We start from the raw sequence: 16,191 nt of genomic DNA on the forward strand, positions 1-16,191 counted from the left end.
TTTTTGTTGATGAAGAGTGTATAGAGAGAAGAAGTCAGAGAGATCAACATGTTCAAGGGAGATTTTGAGAGAGAGAGAGAGAAAGAGAGAGAGAGAGAGAGAGAGGTCACTGCCACCGCCAATCCACCACAAAAAGAGAGGGGACAATTGCAAAGAAGAAGGAGGGAACTCGTGAAGGAGAAGAAGAAGAAGGAGAGAAGCGCAAAAGGATTCTTCTTCAAGCTTTGAGGTAAGTGCATTATCTCTTCTCTCTTTGTTTTTCTCCTTTCTTTACTTCTCTCTTTCTTTTTTTTGATGAAGAGTTAATAGAGAGAAGAAGTCAAAAAGAGAAGGGACAACTGTAAAGAAGAAGGAGGGAACCCGTGAAGGAGAAGAAGAAGAAGGAGAGAAGTGCAAAGGGATTCTTCTTCAAGCTTTGAGGTAAGTGCATTATCTCTTCTCTCTTTGAATTTCTCTTTTCTTTACTTCTCTTTCTTTTTGTTGATGAAGAGTGTATAGAGAGAAGAAGTGAGAGAGATCAACGTACGCAAGGGAGATTGAGAGAGAGAGAGAGAGAGAGGTCGTTGTCGTACTGCTACGCATCCGAGGTGTAGAATCCACCAAAAAGTTGTGTGTGTGGGATTTGATACTTGGTACATACTTAGTCATTATGTTTGCTCTTTTATTCTACGTGGGTAATATAGTGAAGAGGGGTTTGGTGCAAGAGGAACTTATCTGTAATGCTCTGGTTGACATGTACGCTAAATGTGACATGCTTGTAGAAGAACATGGAGTTTTTGACAGATTGGTAACTCGAGATGCAGTCTTTTGATAGATTGGTAACTCGAGATGCAGTCTCATGGGCTACACTTATTTCAGGATATGTAGAATGTGGGCTTGAGGGGCATCAGCATTCATCTGTCTTTCTGTACACTCCGATACAAGGACAACTATACATGTGCTGTTACTGAAATCTCTGTTTTACTATATAGTAGTGATTGGTGCTCCAAGCAGACACAAAATTTTGGGAAAGCTTTGACATTGTTTACACAATTGTTCTAACTCTATACATAAGTTTTTGTTCAATTCTATACGAAACTGGTTTTTCCAATCTGAAACTGGGAAGCCAAACTCCGACAGATATGAGGTACTCTGCAGCATCCTAATTGTCAGTTGATTTACTGTTGTTCAAACCTCATCTGGTTTGGATGGCTGAAACAGCTGACATGTAGCAATGTTACTTTCAAAACAACCCTTTACTAGCTTTGATAATCCTGAGATCAGCTTGTGTATGAGCTCAAATGGATTTGGGAAGGTAAGACAACAGTTCAGACCGTTTAGCCTGGCACATGCAGCTTCTCTGTCTGTGTGGATGATGTTATCGAGTAGTGAAAGGTTTAGTTGGTAGCTTGGTATGTACAAAATGTGGATTTATAATGGCTGTCATATATATATATATGTATATATATCATGCTGGGAAAGCAACCTCTTCAGCAAAGGAGCTCCATTCATTGATTGCTTATTGCAATTGACATGGACCATTTGTCAAGGCACTTGCTTTTTATCACCACATGCTGAGCTGCTGAGTATCATGGTTGGGGATGGGGTTCAGATTACTGGAATGGCAGTTGTAACGATCCTCTTTGCAGCATTTGGATTTATGTCTCCTGCTTCAAGAGGAATGCTTCTTTCTGGGATGATTATGCTGTATTTGATTCTTGGAATAGCTGCAGGGTATGTTGCAGTGCGGCTGGAGATCAATAGCATGGCGCATGATTTGCTTTTTTTTTTCCTGGGATTGCTTTTGGGATTTTCATGGCTTTAAACTTTCTTCTCTAGGCTAATAAGAGCACGGGTGCTATTCCCATTTCTCTTGTTGGGAGGCTTCTGGCCTTTGGGGGTTTTGGGGGAATCACAGTTTTTTTTGGGACCTGACGGAGAGGCTTTATTGGCAAGAGCGGAGCATATTCAGGACGGTACGCACTAATCAAAGGAAAAAAGGAAAAAGCAGAGAGAAAAGTTTGGGGCCCAACAATCTCAGGGGAGAAAACAAAAATCCTCGAGAATGGCTTCATGGGCTGGTTAATGTTCAGTTACGAGGAGGAGTGAAGGCAGACTCCTTCTAGGGAGGCCTCATTATGCGCCTGGTGGTAATCAAAACTACTTCCTTCCCACTCTTTCAAATGGACGGGTGTACTAGTAGTCATACGGATTCAATAAATACCCGGATGCAAAAAGCTCAGATGGCAACGATGATTCTGAACCCTGCAGGTCCCTGGCTTATTACAGGAAAAGAACATCGGACTGAAATTTTCTGATCATAGCTATTGCACAAATCAATTCGGCACATCCCTGAAAGATTGGAGCTTCTACAGGAGCATAATCAAATCAAAATCTCGCCAGAACAGTACTTTGGACTGTGGGGGGGGGGGGGAGAAAAGGAAAAAAGAAGAACCCGTGTGCTACATTGCTGTGGAGATAATGGTTCTTGCTCTTGAGGCTTACTAGCAAAGCTATGTTGATTAGACAAACATGATCCTGACACATTCCACCAATGCCAACATCTGCTGCTTGGAGATTCGTTGAAGGCATAACTATATAACATGGAAACTGAGCCAAGTATGCATTACAGATGCCACTACAGCCTCAACAACTGGACTTACAGACAAAAACTATCAGTATGCAGAGTCTCTTATTGAAAGCTTACAGCTGGATCATTGGCTCCAAAAACTACCACCAATCTTTCCACCTAATGCTCCATGTGGAGAGGTAACAAGAGAAGCCGCTGAAGAGCTCAGTTGCACAATGTTAAGGAGGAACATCATAGAGGGCAGTATTGCTACCGATCAACTGGGAAGATGCTGCTCGAAGCGAAATAGAATTTCAAAAAAAACTGAAGAGTAAACCGATGTTCAGCTTGTGAGAGTGAATCAAGACACATGGCTGAACTAAAGAGTTCTAAACTTGCGAATCCCTGCTAATTAGGGAATATTTTGAATTCAATCCCATGTGGGCATGGGCATGCGAATGTGTGAAATTTTGTCTGGGAATTAAAGATGGTTCAGTGGTTCATAAAATCTGTACATATAAAGGAAGAATTGAAGGGAACGCTTCCTCTATGCTCACACAATACGACATTGAAGATGTCCAAGAAAACTGTAGACTCTTATAACAGTCTCTTAGCAGGAAATTGTCTTCCTCTATGAGAGGTTTTGCCCTTCTCTCAGTTTTCAGTGATGCAATGGAAAAGGCTTCATCTCTGCTAAGGAGTTTCTAATAGCTCCAGAGTTTGCTGTTAACCTGTTATTACAGAAAATGATAAGGATGTTAGACGGCTTGAATTTCAAGGATTTTGTGACCCTTCTCTCAGTTTTCAGTGTCAAAGAAAGTCTTCGAAAATAAAGTGAAAACCATTTTTTTAAAGTCTATGATGCAGATGGCGATGGGAAAGTGACTCGTGAAGACATTTTGGAAGTTCTCCATAACTTATCAGGCTTTTTCCTTTCAGAAGAACAAGGCCAGCAAGTCTATTTGCCACATTCAAGAGACCAAAGGCTTGAACAAGTTGATTAAAGGGCCATTATCTGAAATTGAGTTCTCAAATTGAACCGTGATCTTGCTTGATTGATCTTTTATCTTGGAATTTCTCAAGAACCTCTGTGGTTGCGACCTTGCTTTCGGAACTCTTCGACATCGCTGCCACCACCAATCCACCACAAAAAGAGAGGGCACAACGGCAAAGGAGGTTATCCATGAAGGAGAAGAAGAAGGAGAGAAGCGTAAAAGAATTCTTATTCAATCTTTAAGGTAAGTGCATTATCTCTTCTCTCTTTGTTTTTCTCTTTTCTTTACGTTTCTCTTTCTTTTTGTTGATGAAGAGATGTATAGAGAGAAGAAGTGAGAGAGATCAACGTGCGCAAGGGATATTGAGAGAGAGAGGTTGCTGCCACCGCCAATTCACCACAAAAAGAGAGGGGACAATTGCAAAGAAGGAGGGAACCCGTGAAAGAGAAGAAGAATAAGGAGAGAAGCACGAAAGGATTTTTCTTCAAGCTTTGAGGTAAGTGTATTATCTCTTCTCTCTTTGTTTTTCTATTTTCTTTACTTCTCTCTTTCTTTTTGTTGATGAAGAGTGTATACTAGAGAGAAGAAGTGAAAGAGATCAACATGCGAAAGGGAGATTGAGAGAGAGAGAGAGAGAGAGAGAGAGAGAGAGAGAGAGAGAGAGAGAGAAGAGAGAGAGAGGTCGCTACCAATCCACCACAAAAAGAGAGGGGACAATTGCAAAGAAGAAGGAGGGAACCCGTGAAGGAGAAGAAGAAGAAGGAGAGAATTGTGAAAGGATTCTTCTTCAAGCTTTGAGATAAGTGTATTATCTCTTCTCTCTTTGTTTTTCTCTTTTATTTACTTCTCTCTTTTTTTGTTGTTGATGAAGAGTGTATAGAGAGATCAACGTGCACAAGGGATATTAAGAGAGAGAGAGAGAGAGAGAGAGAGAGAGAGAGCGGTCCCTGCCACCACCAATCTACCACAAAAATAGAGGGGACAACTGGAAAGAAGAATGAGGCAACCCCTGAAGGAGAAGAAGAAGAATGAGAAAAGCACGAAAGGATTCTTCTTCAAGCTTTGAGGTAAGTGCATTATCTCTTCTCTCTTTGTTTTTCTCTTTTCTTTACTTCTCTTTGTCTTTTTGTTGATGAAGAGATGTATAGAGAGAAGAAGGGAGAGAGATCAACACAAGGGAGATTGAGAGAGAGGGAGAGAGAGAGAGAGGCTGCCACCACCACTACCATTGCCACCGCATCCACTAAAAGAGAGGGGACAACTACAAAGGAGAAGGAGGGAACCCCCAACCTCTGTCTCTTCTCTATCTTGCCCTCCTCGAGCTTGCATGGCAAGCACCAAGCAAGCATGTCACTGTTTCTCGGTGATGGAAAGGCCTCATGCCAAAGCCCGCCACTTGAAGCACAAGGTGGAGCCTCCTCTAGTGCAGCAATAGGTGCTCCCCATAGAGCACAATGACCACCAGAGAAGAAGGGGAGATGGAAACCGGGCAGTATTGCCCTTCGGGAGATAAGGATAATGCAATGCAGATACAAGATTCTCATCCCAAAAAGATCTTTTCATAATGACGTTGTTCGAAAAGTCATGCGAGACTTGGAGCTGAAAGGGATGGAAAGATTTTGGGCACGAGTGCGAGGCAACCCACTAGTAGGAAGGTACACTGCTACAACTATGATGATAGAAAGAAGAGCCTACATGATGTACTACATGTATGTTATATTACCAAGAATCTATTGTCAATTGGACAGATGGCAGAACAAAATTCGTATGAATCTACTGTCGGTTGGACAGATGATTTCAACTGATACACATGGCTGTACATTCGGAAGTACAAGGATGAGGTACTTGATGTCTTTAAGCAAATGGGTTTATAAAGAGAAATGCAAGTCAAATGGTTTGTTGGAAAGGTATAAAGCCCAGCTCGTTGCAAAGGGATATGCACAGCAATACGGCCTAGATTATGAGGAGACTTTGTGCTTGGTTGCCAAGATAGAAATGGTGAGAATATTCATTGCATTAGTGGCTTCTAAGGGCTGAAAATTATGAAAAATGGATGTCAAAAATGCATTCCTAAATGGCTACTTGCTTGAAGAGGTATATATGGATTAGCGTGAGGGTTATGTACACAACTTGAGGTGTATATGGATGCTAGCTAGCAACCGCGTCTATCATGCTAGATCCAAACACATAGAGATTCATTACAATTTCATCAGTGAAATAGTACTTGCAGGACAGATTAATCTACTTCATGTGAAGACAGAAGACCAAGTAGCCGATATCTTTACCAAATCACTTGGTAAAGAGAAATTCATTCGTTTCAGGGATCTAATTGGAGTACAGTAACTAGTATGAGCTCAACAAATGGAGTTTGAGAAGGGGGAGGATGAGCTTGATTCTTTTGATCTTAAAACACCTCCATCCATTGAGGTTGAGGGTGAAGACAAGAAAGAAGAGATGGAAGACGACTTAGACATAGGTAAAAACAAAAAGAAAGAAGTAGAGCTTAGAGACACTACCACTCCCAATATAAGTGTTTCTGGCTCCAAAACCATGGTATAACTCTTTCAGATGTCCAAATGCTCCCCCAAAAAGACTTGAACAAGTTTGGAATAAGCTGGAGTGAGTAGAAGATCTTCATACCTCAGATTCCTAACTATAATGAAAGCTTGAAGTGAAGCTCTTTTTCTTGGGCCTAACAAGTGATAAAAAAGCTCCTTGAGTAATAATTTTTTGAATTGATTATATCTAGATTTTGCAATCACAAGCTCTTTTTCTTCTCGAGCCTAAGCAAGTGATGAAAAAGCTCCTTGCGAAATACATTTTTGAATTAATTATATCTAGCTTTTGCAATCAAAGGATTCTTTTTTTAAAAAAAATCTAATACACAATTTTTAGACATTAGGTGTAGGTGACATTGGCAAATGAGTTGTGCAAGAATATTTAGTGCATATAGCTACAAGGGTGGCAGGGCTCCATGCCCTACCACCTAATTTTTTCTTCCTCTGTAACCGTCACTATTTGCATCTAAAATTTACTCTCCAACCATCGCTATAAGCATCACTATTTGCGTCGCTAATCCAATTAGCGACACTAATAGCGACACAAATAGCGACGCTAATAGCGACAAATCGATCGTGTCGCTATTAGCGACACGTATAGCGATGATGGGGGTAATTTTTTCCATGAATAATTCCGTCGCTTTAAACATCACTATTGGGTCTATATGTTATAGTGACTTGAAATTCTTTTCACAAAGAAGCCCAAAGATGTTGAACAAGAAGTTGACTTATAGCAAGTCCATTGTTCCTTCAATGACAAATTCCTAGAGCACAAAAACAAAATAAATATCCAATCAAAGCATGCATATAACTTACATAGGCTTTGTCCAAATGAGTTGAAACTTAACCATGGAGCAACATAAAAAAGTGGTAATATACATGTGGCTCTCTTTGGAAAGAAGCCCAAACATGTTGAAGAAGTTGAGTTTTAAGAAAATCATTGTTCTCCATCCTCAAAGACTCTTGGAGTCAAAAAACAAAGGAAAACTCAGTATGTATATAGCTTGCATACATTTTGTCCAAACAAGATAAAATTTAACCATGGAGCAGCAAAAAAACAAGGCGACATACCTGTAACTTTGTTTATGAAGAAACCATCAGATTTTGAAGAAGAAGTTGTGTGTTCAATATATCATTGCTCTTGACTATAAGAGACTCCTAGAGTACCAAAACAAAAGAAATTGCATGTTAGAGAATGCACATAACTTGCACATGTTTTTTCCCAACAAGATAAAACTTTATCATAGAACATCCATGGAAGAGAACAATGTACCTGTAAGGTTTTGTGAGGAAAATCTTGGGGCTTTGGTAGAACAAGCTTTTCTCTCATAAAACATTGGCAAATGAATTGCGCAATAATATTTAGTGCATATAGCTACAAGGGTGGCAGGGCTGCATGCCCTACCACCTAATTCTTTTTCCCTTTGTAACCATCGCTATTTGTGTCGAAAATTTAGTCTGCACAACCATCGCTATTTGCATCGCTAATCCAATTAGCCACACTAATAGTGACGCTTATAGCGATGCAAATAGTGACACTAATAGTGACAAATCGATCGCATCGCTATTAATGACGCGAATAGCGATGACGGGGGTAATTTTTTCCATGAATAATTTCGTCGCTTTAAACGTCGCTATTGGGTCTATATGTTGTAGTAACTTGAAATTCTTTTCACAAAGAATCCCAAAGATGTTGAACAAGAAGTTGACTTATAACAAGGCCATTGTTCCTTCAATGATAAATTCCTAGAGTATAATAACAAAAGAAATATCCAATCAAAGCATGCATATAACTTACGTAGGCTTTGTCCAAATGAGTTGAAACTTAACCATTGAGCAACAGAAAAAAGTGGCAATATACATGTGGCTCTCTCTGGAAAGATGCCCAAAGATGTTGAAGAAGTTGAGTTTTAAAAAAATCATTGTTCTCCACCCTCAAAGACTCTTGGAGTCAAAAAACAAAGGAGAACGCAGTATGTATATAGCTTGCATACATTTTGTCCAAACAAGATAAAACTTAACTATGGAGCAGCAAAAAAACAAGACAACATACCTGTAACTTTGTTTATAAAGAAACCGTAAGATTTTGAAGAAGAACTTAAGTGTTCAATATATCATTTTTCTTTACTATAAGAGACTCCTAGAGTACCGAAACAAAAGAAATTGCATGTTAGAGCATGCACATAACTTGCACAGGTTTTTGCAAACAAGATAAAACTTTATCATAGAATATCCATGGAAGAGAACAATGTACCTATAAGGTTTTGTGAGGAAAATCTTGGGGCTTTGGTAGAACAAGCTGTGCTCTCATAAAACATTGGCAAATGAATTGTGCAATAATATTTAGTGCATATAGCTACAAGGGTGGCAGGGCTCCATGCCCTACCACCTAATTCTTTTTCCCTTTGTAACCGTCGTTATTTGCGTCGAAAATTTAGTCTGCACAACCGTCGCTATTTGCATCACTAATCCAATTAGCCACACTAATAGTGACGCTTATAGCGATGCAAATAGTGATGCTAATAGTGACAAATCGTTCGCATCGCTATTAATGACGCGAATAGCGATGACGGGGGTAATTTTTTCCATGAATAATTTTGTCGCTTTAAACGTCGCTATTGGGTCTATATGTTGTAGTAACTTGAAATTCTTTTCACAAAGAAGCCCAAAGATGTTGAACAAGAAGTTGACTTATAACAAGGCCATTGTTCCTTCAATGATAAATTCCTAGAGTACAATAACAAAACAAATATCCAATCAAAGCATGCATATAACTTACATAGGCTTTGTCCAAATGAGTTGAAACTTAACCATGGAGCAACAGAAAAAAGTGGCAATATACATGTGGCTCTCTTTGTAAAGATGCCCAAAGATGTTGAAGAAGTTGAGTTTTAATAAAATCATTGTTCTCCACCCTCAAAGACTCTTGGAGTCAGAAAACAAAGGAGAACTCAGTATGTATATAGCTTGCATACATTTTGTCCAAACAAGATAAAACTTAACTATGGAGCAGCAAAAAAACAAGACAACATACCTGTAACTTTGTTTATAAAGAAACCGTAAGATTTTGAAGAAGAACTTAAGTGTTCAATATATCATTTTTCTTAACTATAAGAGACTCCTAGAGTACCGAAACAAAAGAAATTGCATGTTAGAGAATGCACATAACTTGCACAAGTTTTTTCCAAACAAGATAAAACTTTATCATAGAACAGCCATGGAAGAGAACAATGTACTTGTAAGGTTTTGTGAGGAAAATCTTGGGGATTTGGTAGAAGAAGCTTTGCTCTCATAAACATTGGCAAATGAATTGTGCAATAATATTTAGTGCATATAGCTACAAGGGTGGCATATTTAGTGCATATTTAGTGCATATAGCTACAAGGGTGGCATATTTAGTGCATATTTAGTGCATATAGCTACAAGGGTGGCCGGGCTGCATGCCCTACCACCTAAATTTTTTTTCCCTTTGTAACCGTCATTTGCGTTGGAAATTCACTCTGCAACTGTCACTATAAGTGTCGTTATTTACATCGCTAATCCAATTAGTGACACTAATAGCAATGCAAATAGCGACACTTATAGCAATGCAAATAGTGACGCTAATAACGACAAATCGATCGTGTCGCTATTAGCAATGCAAATAGTGATGACAGGGGTAATTTTTTCCATGAATAAGTCCGTCGCTTTAAACGTCACTATTGGGTCTATATGTTGTAGTGACTTGAAATTCTTTTCACAAAGAAGCCCAAAGATGTTGAACAAGAAGTTGACTTATAACAAGGCCATTGTTCCTTCAATGATAAATTCCTAGAGTACAATAACAAAACAAATATCCAATCAAAGCATGCATATAACTTACATAGGCTTTGTCCAAATGAGTTGAAACTTAACCATGGAGCAACAGAAAAAAGTGGCAATATACATGTGGCTCTCTTTGGAAAGATGCCCAAAGATGTTGAAGAAGTTGAGTTTTAAAAAAATCATTGTTCTCCACCCTCAAAGACTCTTGGAGTCAAAAAACAAAGGAGAACGCAGTATGTATATAGCTTGCATACATTTTGTCCAAACAAGATAAAACTTAAATATGGAGCAGCAAAAAAACAAGAAAACATACCTGTAACTTTGTTTATAAAGAAACCGTAAGATTTTGAAGAAGAACTTAACTGTTCAATATATCATTTTTCTTGACTATAAGAGACTCCTAGAGTACCGAAACAAAAGAAATTGCATGTTAGAGAATGCACATAACTTGCACAGGTTTTTTCCAAACAAGATAAAGCTTTATCATAGAACATCCATGGAAGAGAACAATGTACCTGTAAGGTTTTGTGAGGAAAATCTTGGGGCTTTGGTAGAACAAGCTTTGCTCTCATAAAACATTGGCAAATGAATTGTGCAATAATATTTAGTGCATATAGCTACAAGGGTGGCAGGGCTGCATGCCCTACCACCTAATTTTTTTTCCCTTTGTAACCGTCGTTATTTGCGTTGGAAATTTACTCTGCAACCGTCACTATAAGTGTCGCTATTTGCATCGCTAATCCAATTAGTGACACTTATAGCAACGCAAATAGCGACACTTATAGCGATGCAAATAGTGACGCTAATAACGACAAATCGATCAATGTCGTATTGCTGCACATTCGAGGTGTGAAAACCACCCAAAAGTTGTGCATGAGATTTGTTACTTTGTACATACTTAGACGTAGACGTTGTGCTTTGCTTTGCTTGAACATTTTGCTTTCAGTTGGTTCATGTTCAATTTTACAGAAGAGACAAGCACTGTTTGGGATTGAATCTGATATTTGGTATAAACAAATTAGAAGGAGAATGGGTTCTAGATCTGCAATGAGTTTGGTTTTTCCGAGCTTCCCAAGTTGTTTGCTTATGCTGAAGATACAAATGGTATTGACAAGGGATTTAAGAAGACCAGTAAATTTTCAGATGAACATGAGGCTCATGTGCAGCTTGCCCTTGAGCATGGAACCACTGCTTGCAAAAATCCATCAGCGCTATTGCTCGTGTACTCAGCTGAGCGGACTTTACAGATCAGAAAAGTTTGTAAACTCTTAAAGCTAACCTTTGGCATGCATTCAATATGCTTACACACACAGACTTCTGTTCTGCATCAAATTGAAGGGTTAAGCTCATGTAATGCTGAAATTGTGATTGCAACACCTGAACGACTAGATTTGAAGGCAGTTTCGATTTCAAATGTCTCTTTCATGGTCATGGGATGTTTTCTTCCGAGTGGGAACATTTTCGATGGAGGTTCTTTGGCATTACAGCCGTGGCTACTTTGGGGCTACTTTTCCTTGGAGGGGTGCTTTTCTGGTTCTGGGAGGGAAGCTAATTTGAGGAGAAATGGAAGGGAAAAAGAAAGCACGGAAGGAGGAGGCTAATGAGGGATTTTAAAAAGCTAAAGAGGGAGGGAAAAGCAAGCGTATGGGACGGAAAAAGAAGTCGAGGCTAATCTGGGGAAAGATAGAGGAACAGAGCATTCGAGGATCGACTGAGGAGGAAGGCATCGACAATAGAGAGCAGGGGATTTCATGGATCCTTCGTGTTTTTCAACATCGAAGGTACACTGCGCTGGACTCGGAGAAGATCGACTGTGGAGGAGAAACACGGGGAGTTTGAGGGTTTGAATCATGAGAATTGAGGAAGGTCAGAGGAAAGACAGGACATTTCGAAGGTTGAAAAGGGAGATCGAGAGAGAGTGGAGAGACCTTCGTATTGAAGGAAGGAGAGCGTTCCAAGGCAATCCAGAGACAGAGGTGAGAGCGTTCCAAGGCAATCCAGAAACAGAGATGAGAGCGTTCCAAGGCAATCCTTGTAGCCATAGAAGCTGCCAGGCGTGCTCCAATCGTTGTAAAGGAGTTTTTTTTTCAATCCTGGGGAAAAACTCGATGCATTCTTGATAAGCCGAAGCTTGACGAGATCGTTAGAATGATCCTTATGATCAGTCGATGGAATGCTGAAGGTGACGAGTTTCAAAAGAGGATGGTGGTTGCAAATCCGTAGAAGGGAAGGAAGCTCTTTCTCTGGGGGCGCGCAGGGAATTGCTGAATGGTGGTTAATGAAGGATAGAGATCAAATTGAGGATGGGGAGGCTGTTGGGAAACCTGTCGAGCAAGGCGAATCACACACGATGTGTTCTGGAGCAGCTTTTCGAGGAGCTTTCATCTTCATAGCCTGCAAATCGGGGCCCCAGAAGATTGCCTTTTGATCTCCATCGCCTGGTGTAACTTTGCTTTTTTTCAACTCTGCAAAAACTTTTGCACTCGGTGGCACAGTTCACACAAGAAGAAGAGCTCTGCCTCAGTCGTAAGGCCTCAAGAAATCTCAATAACACCCGAGAATATTTGTTCTCAACCTCACTCAATTGGAGAGCTTGGTAGTAGGATTCAAGATGTTTTCCCTGTATTTACGTTATGCCTGCGCAAGTGTAAGGAGCTGAAAGTCCTTGGTGATGGCCGATGCGTCCATGTGCATATCAGAAGCACCAAGGCTCCAAAGATTCCATGACAATTGCTCATCAGGAGGAAGACATATTGCAGATTTTTCTGGCATCATGGCTTCATGTTGAACTGCTGTCGCAGTTGCTGAAAGAGATCAGAGATCGAGGTGGCTGACTGAGGCTATCACAGCTATAGTTCAAAGCAATAATTATAGGCCGTCATCGTGCAAAGGAGAAGAGGTTATGAATGTGTTTGGTCCGGAGATGGCCAACACCTGTAGTCTGAGGGTCTGCAAATTCGCTTTAGACATGTGGACATGAACGACATATCCCTTGATCATCAACTGAAAGTAACCAGTATTTACTGTTATTATTTTCTATGTGCTACTTGATGCATATTCATGGAACTTTATTCTATTCTCTACAACTAGCAATAGCAGAATCTACCCATAAAATTTTTGACAGAGGACTGGAGTTGCAGAAGACAGGACCAGCACAAATTTCTATACCTCTTTCAGGAATCTAAAGACATAAAATTTTTCTCTTGTGAATGACATCATGACAAGAGAAAATGAGAGATTTTGATTGATGATTATTGCTCAGAAACAGTCCAGACTTTCTATCAAGTGCTCTCTGTATCTTTTTTTTAAGCTCATCGAGAGTTCCATTGAAGAATTAATATCAAAAACAATACTTTGAGACTTCAGTTCTTGTATAAACAGAAGCTACTGATTTCAGTCATATTAAAAGACGATTCTTAAAAGGATCTGAATGTATTGAAACAAACAAATGCTACAACATGGATAATATATTTATCTGAACATGTCTGCAAGGTTGTAAATGTCATACTTGATTAATCTTTTATCCTGAAATTTATCAAGGACTTCTGAAGTTGCGACATTGCTTTCAAAACCCTTCGATATCTTTGGTGAACCCGACGTGAAAGCGTCGCAGAAATTTCAGGATGGGAGATACTTCAGCCTCTATTTCAGCTTCTTCTACAGTTCCAGCTGCGTCTACTTCAGCTCCATCAATGGCTGCAGCGTCAAGTACTTCAACAGAGGATCTAAAGCAGATTTTACAGAATATGTCCATGTATATGCAGCTCCAAAATCAGCAAACACAAATGTATATGCAGCAGCAGCAACAATTGCATCAACAGCAGTTGTCTCAGCAAAGGCAACTTTATTCAGAGCAAGAGAATGCAAACAGCGCGACTAAGGCTATTAAAGCAGTTGAAAATGAGAAGAAGCTATTTGACGGGCGTAATGTTTCAGCATATTTGAAGACATATGAGATCAAGATGGGGTTTTTTGGAGTTCCTGCTGGACTTATGAGTAAGTACTTCCTTCATCTTGTCACGCCTGCTTTGAGGACAAAAGTAACTGATCTTTTTATTCAAAATACACATTGGCAAGATTTTAAGAAGGCCTTGAAAGAAGAATACTTCCTTGAGGACTTTGGTATGGCTACTTGGCGGTCATTCCGAGAGTGGGTCTACATGCCAAACAAAGGTCTCGCTGCTTCGGAGTTGATTCGAGAATTCGAAGAGAGGTATAGTCAGCTTGATGCTATTGAACAAAGAGCATTGGATGTTGAAAAAGTTGAGCTTTTCTTGCAAGCAGCAGATCCTGCTCTTCAAGAAGAATTGGGTGAGCTTCTTGAAGATCGCACGAAGCCTATGGGTCTTAAAACGGATTGGCAGGATGCTCAGGATGCAGTCTCGACTTTGACCAAGAGGAGAATATGGAAGACTCGCCTACAGAATGGTTCCATGACACCTACACCATCATCAGCTCCTATGCCTACTTCTATCCCTGTTATTTCTTCTCCTCCTCAGCCAGTTTCTTGGCCTATGCCAGTGCCTACTGTTTCCACTCCACCTATTCCTCCTGTTCCACGACCGATGCCTACACCTTCTGCTCCAAAACCATCCGCTCCATCGGTTCCTACCTCTCTTGATGACATAATCAAAGGCATCACAGATTTGACACTGGAGTCAGTCAAAGCGGAGTTGGTGGGAAAGTTGAAGGAGCAGTTTGCTTCGACTGTGCCTACTACTTCTTCTAGTGCTCCTACTGCACCTAGGAGTGCTCCTAGTGCACCTAGGAGAGATCGGAGATGTATTTGATGTGATAGTACGGACCATCAGCATTGTAGGGATTGTGACTCTTTCCAGGATGCAAGGAGGCAGAATTTGGTATATTGGGGGCAAGATGGTAAGATTTGGTTGACTGAGACAGGAGCTCCACTTGCTACCAACTTTGGTAAAGGTGGAATGAAGAAGTTAGTGGAGGACATGGCTGCGCGTACTTCTTATGTGACAGCTAGAGGTGATGCTTCTGCATATGGAGTCCAGATTGAGAAGGGTTCAGAGACTCAGTCAGCGCTATGGACATATGCTATGGAGACTGCAAACAAGGGGAAAATTCAGCAAACTGTTTTGACTAGTGCAGGCTCTAGCATCAGATCAGAGACAGATTGGGACTCGCCTGTTGACGAGAACTCTACTCGTAATTTTCAGCCAACAGAGTTTACTGTTGAAATATTTCAGCATTCAGAGTTTAGGGCTGTTTCTATGCAGTCCATAGAGCAGAGGGCTGAGAATATTCAGCCATTGGAGTGCAGAATTCCTGATTTATAGCAAGGTTTATGTAATGCAGAAGAGCATAATGAAGCCAGGGTTGACACGAAATACAAAACTGTGGATAAGAAGGTGAAGTCGGTTGCTGTACCGCTTCCACCTGACAGTGATCAGCAAATAGAGAGGGCTGCTAAACAGCAAATTTTGAGAAATCCGGAGCATATTGGTCATAAATTTTCAGTAGAGACTCTTGCTGAATTGAAAATTGGAAATGGTGATTTCTTGCTACCCATAGAGAAGCAATGCTTTCAGGATATGCTTGAGCGACATGGAAGGGGATTTGCTTTTTTCCCGCATGAGATTGGATGTGTGAATCCTGATATTGTTGCTCCTATGGTCATTTTTACTATTCCTCATATCCCATGGAATCTCCGACCAATTCCAGTGCCTAAAGCACACTTGCCAAAGCTGATTGATTTATTGAATGAGAAAATCAGGATGGGAATCCTTGAGCCTTCATCTGCACCATACTCAAACAGGTGGTTTACAGTTCCAAAGAAGAATGGTACTCTTTGATTTATTCAGGACATGCAGCCAGTGAACAGAGTTACTATCAGGAATGTTGGTATAGGTCCAGTTGTGGATGAGTTTGCAGAGGTATTTGCTGGACGTGCCATCTATTCTTTGGGTGATTTGTATTCAGGATATGATCAGTTTCAATTGGCTTTGGAAAGCAGGGACATAACCACCATGAGAACTCCTATTGGGCTTGTCAGGATGTGTACCTTGCCTCAAGGTGCCACTAATTCTGTTGCGCATATGATGAATGCCATGCATAAGGTTCTTCGTGATTATATACCACAACTTACTATGCCTTTCTTGGATGATGTGCCCATTAAGGGGTGTGCAGAAGAAGAGAAGAATGAGAGTCTAAATGAGCAGGGATGTAGATCCTTTGTGGTTGATCATATTTCAGCATGTGAGAAGATTTTGGCCAGGTTAGAAGAAGTGAACTTGACACTTTCAGGGCAAAAATCTATTTT

Source organism: Lygodium microphyllum, chromosome 27, assembly GCF_053477565.2.
Source record: "Lygodium microphyllum isolate KBCC chromosome 27, Lygodium_microphyllum_v1.1.10, whole genome shotgun sequence".
In the NCBI taxonomy this organism is placed as follows: domain Eukaryota; kingdom Viridiplantae; phylum Streptophyta; class Polypodiopsida; order Schizaeales; family Lygodiaceae; genus Lygodium; species Lygodium microphyllum.